Here is a 13,798-nt window from a genome sequence, read left to right as displayed (position 1 = left end):
CTATGACAGCTATGAGGTAGACATTAGGGCCGTGAAGTTGAGCATCTCTACTTGTAGTTGATCATCCTGCTATGACAGCGATGAGGTAGACATTAGGGCCGTGTAGTTGAGCATCTCTACTTGTAGTTGAGCATCCTGCAATGACAGCGATGAGGTAGACATTAGGGCCGTGTAGTTGAGCATCTCTACTTGTAGTTGAGCATCCTGCTATGACAGCGATGAGGTAGACATTAGGGCCGTGAAGTTGAGCATCTCTACTTGTAGTTGAGCATCCTGCTATGACAGCGATGAGGTAGACATTAGGGCCGTGAAGTTGAGCATCTCTACTTGTAGTTGAGCATCCTGCTATGACAGCGATGAGGTAGACATTAGGGCCGTGAAGTTGAGCATCTCTACTTGTAGTTGAGCATCCTGCTATGACAGCGATGAGGTAGACATTAGGGCCGTGAAGTTGAGCATCTCTACTTGTAGTTGAGCATCCTGCTATGACAGCGATGAGGTAGACATTAGGGCCGTGAAGTTGAGCATCTCTACTTGTAGTTGAGCATCCTGCTATGACAGCGATGAGGTAGACATTAGGGCCGTGTAGTTGAGCATCTCTACTTGTAGTTGAGCATCCTGCTATGACAGCTATGAGGTAGACATTAGGGCCGTGAAGTTGAGCATCTCTACTTGTAGTTGAGCATCCTGCTGTGACAGCGATGAGGTAGACATTAGGGCCGTGAAGTTGAGCATCTCTACTGTAGTTGAGCATCCTGCTGTGACAGCTATGAGGTAGACATTAGGGCCGTGAAGTTGAGCATCTCTACTTGTAGTTGAGCATCCTGCTATGACAGCGATGAGGTAGACATTAGGGCCGTGAAGTTGAGCATCTCTACTTGTAGTTGAGCATCCTGCTATGACAGCGATGAGGTAGACATTAGGGCCGTGTAGTTGAGCATCTCTACTTGTAGTTGAGCATCCTGCTATGACAGCTATGAGGTAGACATTAGGGCCGTGAAGTTGAGCATCTCTACTTGTAGTTGAGCATCCTGCTATGACAGCGATGAGGTAGACATTAGGGCCGTGAAGTTGAGCATCTCTACTTGTAGTTGAGCATCCTGCTATGACAGCGATGAGGTAGACATTAGGGCCGTGTAGTTGAGCATCTCTACTTGTAGTTGAGCATCCTGCTATGACAGCGATGAGGTAGACATTAGGGCCGTGTAGTTGAGCATCTCTACTTGTAGTTGAGCATCCTGCTATGACAGCGATGAGGTAGACATTAGGGCCGTGTAGTTGAGCATCTCTACTTGTAGTTGAGCATCCTGCTATGACAGCTATGAGGTAGACATTAGGGCCGTGTAGTTGAGCATCTCTACTTGTCGTTGAGCATCCTGCTATGACAGCTATGAGGTAGACATTAGGGCCGTGAAGTTGAGCATCTCTACTTGTAGTTGATCATCCTGCTATGACAGCGATGAGGTAGACATTAGGGCCGTGTAGTTGAGCATCTCTACTTGTAGTTGAGCATCCTGCAATGACAGCGATGAGGTAGACATTAGGGCCGTGAAGTTGAGCATCTCTACTTGTAGTTGAGCATCCTGCTATGACAGCGATGAGGTAGACATTAGGGCCGTGAAGTTGAGCATCTCTACTTGTAGTTGAGCATCCTGCTATGACAGCTATGAGGTAGACATTAGGGCCGTGAAGTTGAGCATCTCTACTTGTAGTTGAGCATCCTGCTATGACAGCGAAGAGGTAGACATTAGGGCCGTGAAGTTGAGCATCTCTACTTGTAGTTGAGCATCCTGCTATGACAGCGACGAGGTAGACATTAGGGCCGTGAAGTTGAGCATCTCTACTTGTAGTTGAGCATCCTGCTATGACAGCGATGAGGTAGACATTAGGGCCGTGTAGTTGAGCATCTCTACTTGTAGTTGAGCATCCTGCTATGACAGCTATGAGGTAGACATTAGGGCCGTGAAGTTGAGCATCTCTACTTGTAGTTGAGCATCCTGCTATGACAGCGATGAGGTAGACATTAGGGCCGTGTAGTTGAGCATCTCTACTTGTAGTTGAGCATCCTGCTGTGACAGCTATGAGGTAGACATTAGGGCCGTGAAGTTGAGCATCTCTACTTGTAGTTGAGCATCCTGCTATGACAGCGATGAGGTAGACATTAGGGCCGTGAAGTTGAGCATCTCTACTTGTAGTTGAGCATCCTGCTATGACAGCGATGAGGTAGACATTAGGGCCGTGTAGTTGAGCATCTCTACTTGTAGTTGAGCATCCTGCTATGACAGCTATGAGGTAGACATTAGGGCCGTGAAGTTGAGCATCTCTACTTGTAGTTGAGCATCCTGCTATGACAGCGATGAGGTAGACATTAGGGCCGTGAAGTTGAGCATCTCTACTTGTAGTTGAGCATCCTGCTGTGACAGCTATGAGGTAGACATTAGGGCCGTGAAGTTGAGCATCTCTACTTGTAGTTGAGCATCCTGCTATGACAGCGATGAGGTAGACATTAGGGCCGTGAAGTTGAGCATCTCTACTTGTAGTTGAGCATCCTGCTATGACAGCGATGAGGTAGACATTAGGGCCGTGTAGTTGAGCATCTCTACTTGTAGTTGAGCATCCTGCTATGACAGCGATGAGGTAGACATTAGGGCCGTGTAGTTGAGCATCTCAACTTGTAGTTGAGCATCCTGCAATGACAGCGATGAGGTAGACATTAGGGCCGTGTAGTTGAGCATCTCTACTTGTAGTTGATCATCCTGCTATGACAGCGATGAGGTAGACATTAGGGCCGTGTAGTTGAGCATCTCTACTTGTAGTTGAGCATCCTGCAATGACAGCGATGAGGTAGACATTAGGGCCGTGAAGTTGAGCATCTCTACTTGTAGTTGAGCATCCTGCTATGACAGCGATGAGGTAGACATTAGGGCCGTGAAGTTGAGCATCTCTACTTGTAGTTGAGCATCCTGCTATGACAGCGATGAGGTAGACATTAGGGCCGTGAAGTTGAGCATCTCTACTTGTAGTTGAGCATCCTGCTATGACAGCGATGAGGTAGACATTAGGGCCGTGAAGTTGAGCATCTCTACTTGTAGTTGAGCATCCTGCTATGACAGCGATGAGGTAGACATTAGGGCCGTGTAGTTGAGCATCTCTACTTGTAGTTGAGCATCCTGCTATGACAGCGATGAGGTAGACATTAGGGCCGTGTAGTTGAGCATCTCTACTTGTAGTTGAGCATCCTGCTATGACAGCGATGAGGTAGACATTAGGGCCGTGTAGTTGAGCATCTCTACTTGTAGTTGAGCATCCTGCTATGACAGCTATGAGGTAGACATTAGGGCCGTGTAGTTGAGCATCTCTACTTGTAGTTGAGCATCCTGCTATGACAGCTATGAGGTAGACATTAGGGCCGTGAAGTTGAGCATCTCTACTTGTAGTTGATCATCCTGCTATGACAGCGATGAGGTAGACATTAGGGCCGTGTAGTTGAGCATCTCTACTTGTAGTTGAGCATCCTGCAATGACAGCGATGAGGTAGACATTAGGGCCGTGTAGTTGAGCATCTCTACTTGTAGTTGAGCATCCTGCTATGACAGCGATGAGGTAGACATTAGGGCCGTGAAGTTGAGCATCTCTACTTGTAGTTGAGCATCCTGCTATGACAGCGATGAGGTAGACATTAGGGCCGTGAAGTTGAGCATCTCTACTTGTAGTTGAGCATCCTGCTATGACAGCTATGAGGTAGACATTAGGGCCGTGAAGTTGAGCATCTCTACTTGTAGTTGAGCATCCTGCTATGACAGCGATGAGGTAGACATTAGGGCCGTGAAGTTGAGCATCTCTACTTGTAGTTGAGCATCCTGCTATGACAGCGATGAGGTAGACATTAGGGCCGTGAAGTTGAGCATCTCTACTTGTAGTTGAGCATCCTGCTATGACAGCGATGAGGTAGACATTAGGGCCGTGTAGTTGAGCATCTCTACTTGTAGTTGAGCATCCTGCTATGACAGCTATGAGGTAGACATTAGGGCCGTGAAGTTGAGCATCTCTACTTGTAGTTGAGCATCCTGCTATGACAGCGATGAGGTAGACATTAGGGCCGTGTAGTTGAGCATCTCTACTCGTAGTTGAGCATCCTGCTGTGACAGCTATGAGGTAGACATTAGGGCCGTGAAGTTGAGCATCTCTACTTGTAGTTGAGCATCCTGCTATGACAGCGATGAGGTAGACATTAGGGCCGTGAAGTTGAGCATCTCTACTTGTAGTTGAGCATCCTGCTATGACAGCGATGAGGTAGACATTAGGGCCGTGTAGTTGAGCATCTCTACTTGTAGTTGAGCATCCTGCTATGACAGCTATGAGGTAGACATTAGGGCCGTGAAGTTGAGCATCTCTACTTGTAGTTGAGCATCCTGCTATGACAGCGATGAGGTAGACATTAGGGCCGTGAAGTTGAGCATCTCTACTCGTAGTTGAGCATCCTGCTGTGACAGCTATGAGGTAGACATTAGGGCCGTGAAGTTGAGCATCTCTACTTGTAGTTGAGCATCCTGCTATGACAGCGATGAGGTAGACATTAGGGCCGTGAAGTTGAGCATCTCTACTTGTAGTTGAGCATCCTGCTATGACAGCGATGAGGTAGACATTAGGGCCGTGTAGTTGAGCATCTCTACTTGTAGTTGAGCATCCTGCTATGACAGCGATGAGGTAGACATTAGGGCCGTGTAGTTGAGCATCTCAACTTGTAGTTGAGCATCCTGCAATGACAGCGATGAGGTAGACATTAGGGCCGTGTAGTTGAGCATCTCTACTTGTAGTTGATCATCCTGCTATGACAGCGATGAGGTAGACATTAGGGCCGTGTAGTTGAGCATCTCTACTTGTAGTTGAGCATCCTGCAATGACAGCGATGAGGTAGACATTAGGGCCGTGTAGTTGAGCATCTCTACTTGTAGTTGAGCATCCTGCTATGACAGCGATGAGGTAGACATTAGGGCCGTGAAGTTGAGCATCTCTACTTGTAGTTGAGCATCCTGCTATGACAGCGATGAGGTAGACATTAGGGCCGTGAAGTTGAGCATCTCTACTTGTAGTTGAGCATCCTGCTATGACAGCGATGAGGTAGACATTAGGGCCGTGAAGTTGAGCATCTCTACTTGTAGTTGAGCATCCTGCTATGACAGCGATGAGGTAGACATTAGGGCCGTGTAGTTGAGCATCTCTACTTGTAGTTGAGCATCCTGCTATGACAGCGATGAGGTAGACATTAGGGCCGTGTAGTTGAGCATCTCTACTTGTAGTTGAGCATCCTGCTATGACAGCGATGAGGTAGACATTAGGGCCGTGTAGTTGAGCATCTCTACTTGTAGTTGAGCATCCTGCTATGACAGCTATGAGGTAGACATTAGGGCCGTGTAGTTGAGCATCTCTACTTGTAGTTGAGCATCCTGCTATGACAGCTATGAGGTAGACATTAGGGCCGTGAAGTTGAGCATCTCTACTTGTAGTTGATCATCCTGCTATGACAGCGATGAGGTAGACATTAGGCCGTGTAGTTGAGCATCTCTACTTGTAGTTGAGCATCCTGCAATGACAGCGATGAGGTAGACATTAGGGCCGTGTAGTTGAGCATCTCTACTTGTAGTTGAGCATCCTGCTATGACAGCGATGAGGTAGACATTAGGGCCGTGAAGTTGAGCATCTCTACTTGTAGTTGAGCATCCTGCTATGACAGCGATGAGGTAGACATTAGGGCCGTGAAGTTGAGCATCTCTACTTGTAGTTGAGCATCCTGCTATGACAGCTATGAGGTAGACATTAGGGCCGTGAAGTTGAGCATCTCTACTTGTAGTTGAGCATCCTGCTATGACAGCGATGAGGTAGACATTAGGGCCGTGAAGTTGAGCATCTCTACTTGTAGTTGAGCATCCTGCTATGACAGCGATGAGGTAGACATTAGGGCCGTGAAGTTGAGCATCTCTACTTGTAGTTGAGCATCCTGCTGTGACAGCGATGAGGTAGACATTAGGGCCGTGTAGTTGAGCATCTCTACTTGTAGTTGAGCATCCTGCTATGACAGCTATGAGGTAGACATTAGGGCCGTGAAGTTGAGCATCTCTACTTGTAGTTGAGCATCCTGCTATGACAGCGATGAGGTAGACATTAGGGCCGTGAAGTTGAGCATCTCTACTCGTAGTTGAGCATCCTGCTGTGACAGCTATGAGGTAGACATTAGGGCCGTGAAGTTGAGCATCTCTACTTGTAGTTGAGCATCCTGCTATGACAGCGATGAGGTAGACATTAGGGCCGTGAAGTTGAGCATCTCTACTTGTAGTTGAGCATCCTGCTATGACAGCGATGAGGTAGACATTAGGGCCGTGTAGTTGAGCATCTCTACTTGTAGTTGAGCATCCTGCTATGACAGCTATGAGGTAGACATTAGGGCCGTGAAGTTGAGCATCTCTACTTGTAGTTGAGCATCCTGCTGTGACAGCGATGAGGTAGACATTAGGGCCGTGAAGTTGAGCATCTCTACTCGTAGTTGAGCATCCTGCTGTGACAGCTATGAGGTAGACATTAGGGCCGTGAAGTTGAGCATCTCTACTTGTAGTTGAGCATCCTGCTATGACAGCGATGAGGTAGACATTAGGGCCGTGAAGTTGAGCATCTCTACTCGTAGTTGAGCATCCTGCTGTGACAGCTATGAGGTAGACATTAGGGCCGTGAAGTTGAGCATCTCTACTTGTAGTTGAGCATCCTGCTATGACAGCGATGAGGTAGACATTAGGGCCGTGAAGTTGAGCATCTCTACTTGTAGTTGAGCATCCTGCTATGACAGCGATGAGGTAGACATTAGGGCCGTGTAGTTGAGCATCTCTACTTGTAGTTGAGCATCCTGCTATGACAGCTATGAGGTAGACATTAGGGCCGTGTAGTGTTTCACATCTCTGCTTGTAGTTGAGCATCCTGCTATGACAGCGATGAGGTAGACATTAGGGCCGTGTAGTGTTTCACATCTCTGCTTGTAGTTGAGCATCCTGCTATGACAGCGATGAGGTAGACATTAGGGCTGTGTAGTTGAGCATCTCTACTTGTAGTTGAGCATCCTGCTATGACAGCGATGAGGTAGAATTTAGAACCTTGTAGAGCTTTTAGAGCTTCTAGATTTGGTCTGTGCTTTAATCTTCTGTGCCCCTTATGCAATGCTAGATTTGGGCTGTAGTCTACACGGTGTTGTTCCCTTCTGTTATGCAACCCTCTTAGGAGCTTCCAGGCAACACTGGTGAGGTCATGTCCTACACAAACATCTATTTTGTCTCTCTTTCTTTCTCTCTCCCTCTCTCTCTCTCTCTCTCTCTCTCTCTCGCTCTCCCCTGTCTCCTGTCTCTCTCTCTCTCTTCATCTCTCTCTCTCTTCTTCTGTTGTTTTCATCTCTTTAGACACCCAGAATGCTGAATATCCCACCTCACCCTCTTCATAAAGGGGATATAATTTGGCTAGCGTCCACATTACCCTCAATGCATCCCAAATGGCACCCTATTATCTATATAGAGCATTAAATCAAAATCAAATCAAATCAAATGTATTTATATAGCCCTTCGTACATCAGCTGATATCTCAAAGTGCTGTACAGAAACCCAGACTAAAACCCCAAACAGCAAACAATGCAGGTGTAAAAGCATTACTGTTGACCAGGGCGCTATTCCCTATATAGTGCACTACTTTAGACCAGAGCCCTATGGCACCCTATTCCCTATATAGTGCACTACTTTAGACCAGAGCCCTATGGCACCCTATTCCCTATATAGTGCACTACTTTAGACCAGAGCCCTATGGCACCCTATTCCCTATATAATGCACTACTTTAGACCCCAGGCCAGGGCCCATGTCCACAAAGCATCTCAGAGTAGGAAGTTGGTGTGAATAGAGACATTTTACAGAACTATGCATGAAGCCTCTTTAGTCAGAAGCCTCGTACCTCGTGGACAGATATTTAGGACACCTTCATGAGCTGTCCTACTCTTTTAAAGGGCCATTCCACAAAAAATATATATATATTTTGGTATTTGTTTCATTGTTCCACTGTTCTATATTCCTTTTGCTTGTCAGCAATCAAGTTTTCAAGATATGTAACTATAAAAATACAGAAATCCTCAAAATTAATCATGTGGGGATTCAAGATACTTGAAATACTTGATTGTTTAAGAAGCAAAACGTTTTGGAACTATGTCAACAATGGAACAATGAAGCAATTACCAATATATCATTTTTTAAGTTAACAGCGGGGTTATTCATCATTGAAAAATGGGGTGAGTCATTGGTTCCTCAGGCAAATTGCTTTGGAATTGTTAAAATAATGTTTTCATAATTCTCTACATTCACTCCATAAACCATACCTCCATGGAACAGAATCTATAAATAATCTAGACCTATTTAGAACAAAATCTATAAATAATCTAGACCTACATAGAACAGAATCTATAAATAATCTAGACCTACTTAGAACAGAATCTATAAATGATCTAGACCTACATAGAACAGAATCTATAAATAATCTAGACCTACATGGAACAGTATCTATAAATAATCTAGACCTACATGGAACAGTATCTATAAATAATCTAGACCTATTTAGAACAGAATCTATAAATAATCTAGACCTACATAGAACAGAATCTATAAATAATCTAGACCTACTTAGAACAGAATCTATAAATGATCTAGACCTACATAGAACAGAATCTATAAATAATCTAGACCTACATGGAACAGTATCTATAAATAATCTAGATCTATAAATAATCTAGACCTATTTAGAACAGAATCTATAAATAATCTAGACTATAAATAATCTAGACCTACATAGAACAGAATCTATAAATAATCTAGACCTATTTAGAACAGAATCTATAAATGATCTAGAAATAGAACAGAATCTATAAATAATCTAGACCTACATGGAACAGTATCTATAAATAATCTAGACCTACATAGAACAGAATCTATAAAATGATCTAGACCTACATGGAACAGCATCTATAAATAATCTAGAATCTATAAATAATCTAGACCTACATAGAACAGAATCTATAAATGATCTAGACCTACATGGAACAGAATCTATAAATAATCTAGACCTACATGGAACAGAATCTATAAATAATCTAGACCTACATGGAACAGAATCTATAAATAGATACATGGAACAGAATCTATAAATAATCTAGACCTATGGAACAGAATCTATAAATAATCTACGTGGACCTAATCTAGACCTACATGGAACAGAATCTATAAATAATCTATAGATCTACATGGAACAGAATCTATAAATAATCTAGATATATAAAGACCTACATGGAACAGAATCTATAAATAATCTAGACCTACATGGAACAGAATCTATAAATAATAGACCTATGGGAACAGTATCTATAAATAATCTAGACCTACATGGAACAGAATCTATAAATAATCTAGACCTACATGGAACAGAATCTATAAATAATCTAGACCTACATGGAACAATCTATAAATAATCTAGACCTAGACCTACATGGAACAGCATCTATAAATAATCTAGACCTACATGGAACAGAATCTATAAATAATCTAGACCTACATGGAACAGAATCTATAAATAATCTAGACCTACATGGAACAGAATCTATAAATATAAATAATCTAGACCTACATAGAACAGGATCTACATGGAACAGAATCTATAAATAATCTAGACCTACATGGAACAGAATCTATAAATAATCTAGACCTACATGGAACAGAATCTATAAATAATCTAGACCTACATGGAACAGAATCTATAAATATCTCTATGGAACAGCATCTATAAATAATCTAGACCTACATGGAACAGAATCTATAAATAATCTAGACCTACATGGAACAGAATCTATAAATAATCTAGACCTACATGGAACAGAATCTATAAATAATCTAGACCTACATGGAACAGAATCTATAAATAATCTAGACCTACATGGAACAGAATCTATAAATAATCTAGACCTACATGGAACAGAATCTATAAATAATCTAGACCTACATAATCTATAAATAATCTAGACCTACATGGAACAGAATCTATAAATAATCTAGACCTACATGGAACAGAATCTATAAATAATCTAGACCTACATGGAACAGAATCTATAAATAATCTAGACCTACATGGAACAGAATCTATAAATAATCTAGACCTACATGGAACAGAATCTATAAATAATCTAGACCTACATGGAACAGAATCTATAAATAATCTAGACCTACATGGAACAGAATCTATAAATAATCTAGACCTACATGGAACAGAATCTATAAATAATCTAGACCTACATGGAACAGAATCTATAAATAATCTAGACCTACATGGAACAGAATCTATAAATAATCTAGACCTACATGGAACAGAATCTATAAATAATCTAGACCTACATGGAACAGAATCTATAAATAATCTAGACCTACATGGAACAGAATCTATAAAATCTAGACCTACATGGAACAGAATCTATAAATAATCTAGACCTCAGAATCTATAAATAATCTAGACCTACATGGAACAGAATCTATAAATAATCTAGACCTACATGGAACAGAAGACCTACATGGAACAGAATCTATAAATAATCTAGACCTACATGGAACAGAATCTATAAATAATCTAGACCTACATGGAACAGAATCTATAAATAATCTAGACCTACATGGAACAGAATCTATAAATAATCTAGACCTACATGGAACAGAATCTATAAATAATCTAGACCTACATGGAACAGAATCTATAAATAATCTAGACCTACATGGAACAGAAATAATCTAGACCTACATGGAACAGAACTATAAATAATCTACCTACATGGAACAGAATCTATAAATAATCTAGACCTACATGGAACAGAATCTATAAAAATAATTTGGAACACATCTATAAATAATCTAGACCTACATGGAACAGAATCTATATAATAACCTACATCAGAATCTATAAATAATCTAGACCTACATGGAACAGCATCTATAAATAATCTAGACCTACATGGAACAGAATCTATAAATAATCTAGACCTACATGGAACAGCATCTATAAATAATCTAGACCTACATGGAACAGAATCTATAAATAATCTAGACCTACATGGAACAGAATCTATAAATAATCTAGACCTACATGGAACAGAATCTATAAATAATCTAGACCTACATGGAACAGAATCTATAAATAATCTAGACCTACATGGAACAGAATCTATAAATAATCTAGACCTACATAGAACAGAATCTATAAATAATCTAGACCTACATAGAACAGAATCTATAAATAATTTACACCAACATGCCACCCGTGTTCGATGACAATAACGATACACCTTTTAAATGTTGTATGCCACATTGTGTTCAACATTATCAGAAAATGACTTGATGCCTACTGTGCCACAGAGAATTAGAGTCGTTAAACGGGAGTGACGAGTGTGTTGATAAAATTCAGCTTTAACAACCATCAGAATTGGTTAAAAATAAAAATAAAAATAAATAAAAATATGCTTGCTAACATTAGCAAAAGCTGAAGAACATCTAGGTTTGTTCAGTAGGTCCTGGTGTTGTAGGGAAACGTTGGTTCAGTAGGTGCTGGTGTTGTAGGGAAACGTTGGTTCAGTAGGTGCTGGTGTTGTAGGGAAACGTTGGTTCAGTAGGTGCTGGTGTTGTAGGGAAACATTGGTTCAGTAGGTGCTGGTGTTGTAGGGAAACGTTGGTTCAGTAGGTGCTGGTGTTGTAGGGAAACGTTGGTTCAGTAGGTCCTGGTGTTGTAGGGAAACGTTGGTTCAGTAGGTGCTGGTGTTGTAGGGAAACGTTGGTTCAGTAGGTGCTGGTGTTGTAGGGAAACGTTGGTTCAGTAGGTCCTGGTGTTGTAGGGAAACGATCGTTCAGTAGGTGCTGGTGTTGTAGGGAAACGTTGGTTCAGTAGGTGCTGGTGTTGTAGGGAAACGTTGGTTCAGTAGGTGCTGGTGTTGTAGGGAAACGTTGGTTCAGTAGGTCCTGGTGTTGTAGGGAAACGTTGGTTCAGTAGGTGCTGGTGTTGTAGGGAAACGTTGGTTCAGTAGGTGCTGGTGTTGTAGGGAAACGTTGGTTCAGTAGGTGCTGGTGTTGTAGGGAAACGTTGGTTCAGTAGGTGCTGGTGTTGTAGGGAAACGTTGGTTCAGTAGGTGCTGGTGTTGTAGGGAAACGTTGGTTCAGTAGGTGCTGGTGTTGTAGGGAAACGTTGGTTCAGTAGGTGCTGGTGTTGTAGGGAAACAGATCAGTGTTGCTGATTACAACAGGTGTAGTAGACCTCACAGTGAAATGCTGATTACAACAGGTGTAGTAGACCTCACAGTGAAATGCTGAATACAACAGGTGTAGTAGACCTCACAGTGAAATGCTGAATACAGCAGGTGTAGTAGACCTCACAGTGCAATGCTGAATACAACAGGTGTAGTAGACCTCTCAGTGAAATGCTGAATACAACAGGTATAGTAGATCTCACAGTGCAATGCTGAATACAACAAGTGTAGTAGACCTCACAGTGCAATGCTGAATACAACAGGTGTAGTAGACCTCACAGTGAAATGCTGAATACAACAGGTGTAGTAGACCTCACAGTGAAATGCTGAATACAAAAGGTGTAGTAGACCTTACAGTGAAATACTGAATACAACAGGTGTAGTAGACCTTACAGTGAAATTCTGAATACAACAGGTGTAGTAGACCTTACAGTGAAATGCTGAATACACCAGGTGTAGTAGACCTTACAGTGGAATGCTGAATACAACAGGTGTAGTAGACCTTACAGTGAAATGCTGAATACAACAGGTGTAGTAGACCTTACAGTGGAATGCTGAATACAACAGGTGTAGTAGACCTTACAGTGAAATGCTGAATACAACAGGTGTAGTAGACCTTACAGTGAAATGCTGAATACAACAGGTGTAGTAGACCTCACAGTGAAATGCTGAATACAACAGGTGTAGTAGACCTTACAGTGAAATGTTGAATACAACAGGTGTAGTAGACCTTACAGTGAAATGCTGAATACAACAGGTGTAGTAGAACAGTGAAATGCTGAATACTACAGGTGGTAGACCTTACAGTGAAATGCTGAATACAACAGGTGTAGTAGACCTCACAGTGAAATGCTGAATACTACAGGTGTAGTAGACCTTACAGTGAAATGCTGAATACAGCAGGTGTAGTAGACCTCACAGTGAAATGCTGAATACAACAGGTGTAGTAGACCTTACAGTGAAATGCTGAATACAACAGGTGTAGTAGATCTCACAGTGCAATGCTGAATACAGCAGTGTAGTAGACCTCACAGTGCAATGCTGAATACAACAGGTGTAGTAGACCTCACAGTGAAATGCTGAATACAACAGGTGTAGTAGACCTCACAGTGAAATGCTGAATACAAAAGGTGTAGTAGACCTTACAGTGAAATACTGAATACAACAGGTGTAGTAGACCTTACAGTGAAATGCTGAATACACCAGGTGTAGTAGACCTTACAGTGGAATGCTGAATACAACAGGTGTAGTAGACCTTACAGTGAAATGCTGAATACAACAGGTGTAGTAGACCTTACAGTGGAATGCTGAATACAACAGGTGTAGTAGACCTTACAGTGAAATGCTGAATACAACAGGTGTAGTAGACCTTACAGTGAAATACTGAATACAACAGGTGTAGTAGACCTCACAGTGAAATGCTGAATACAACAGGTGTAGTAGACCTTACAGTG

The 13,798-nt window shown here is 42.2% G+C and overlaps 1 protein-coding gene and 1 long non-coding RNA gene across 3 annotated transcripts in view; one reads left to right on the top strand and one right to left on the bottom strand.

Moving 5' to 3' along the window:
• LOC118375327 (potassium voltage-gated channel subfamily B member 2-like) overlaps positions 1 to 13,798 on the top strand; it is a 337,287-nt gene that overhangs the window by 238,816 nt on the left and 84,673 nt on the right. The window lies entirely within an intron of this gene.
• Positions 12,615 to 13,798, bottom strand: part of LOC127916585 (uncharacterized) — a 1,422-nt gene continuing 238 nt past the window's right edge. For both annotated transcript variants that reach the window (XR_008095371.1, XR_008095372.1), the window contains exons 2-3: positions 13,562 to 13,713; positions 12,615 to 12,922 (exon numbers count right to left, since the gene is read on the bottom strand). This is a non-coding gene — a long non-coding RNA (uncharacterized LOC127916585). The remainder of the gene's footprint in view (positions 12,923 to 13,561; positions 13,714 to 13,798) is intronic.

The sequence above is a fragment of the Oncorhynchus keta genome, chromosome 4 (assembly GCF_023373465.1).
Source record: "Oncorhynchus keta strain PuntledgeMale-10-30-2019 chromosome 4, Oket_V2, whole genome shotgun sequence".
Classification (NCBI taxonomy): domain Eukaryota; kingdom Metazoa; phylum Chordata; class Actinopteri; order Salmoniformes; family Salmonidae; genus Oncorhynchus; species Oncorhynchus keta.
Note: the sequence above shows the minus strand (reverse complement) of the source record. Positions and strands in the feature narration are given on the sequence as shown.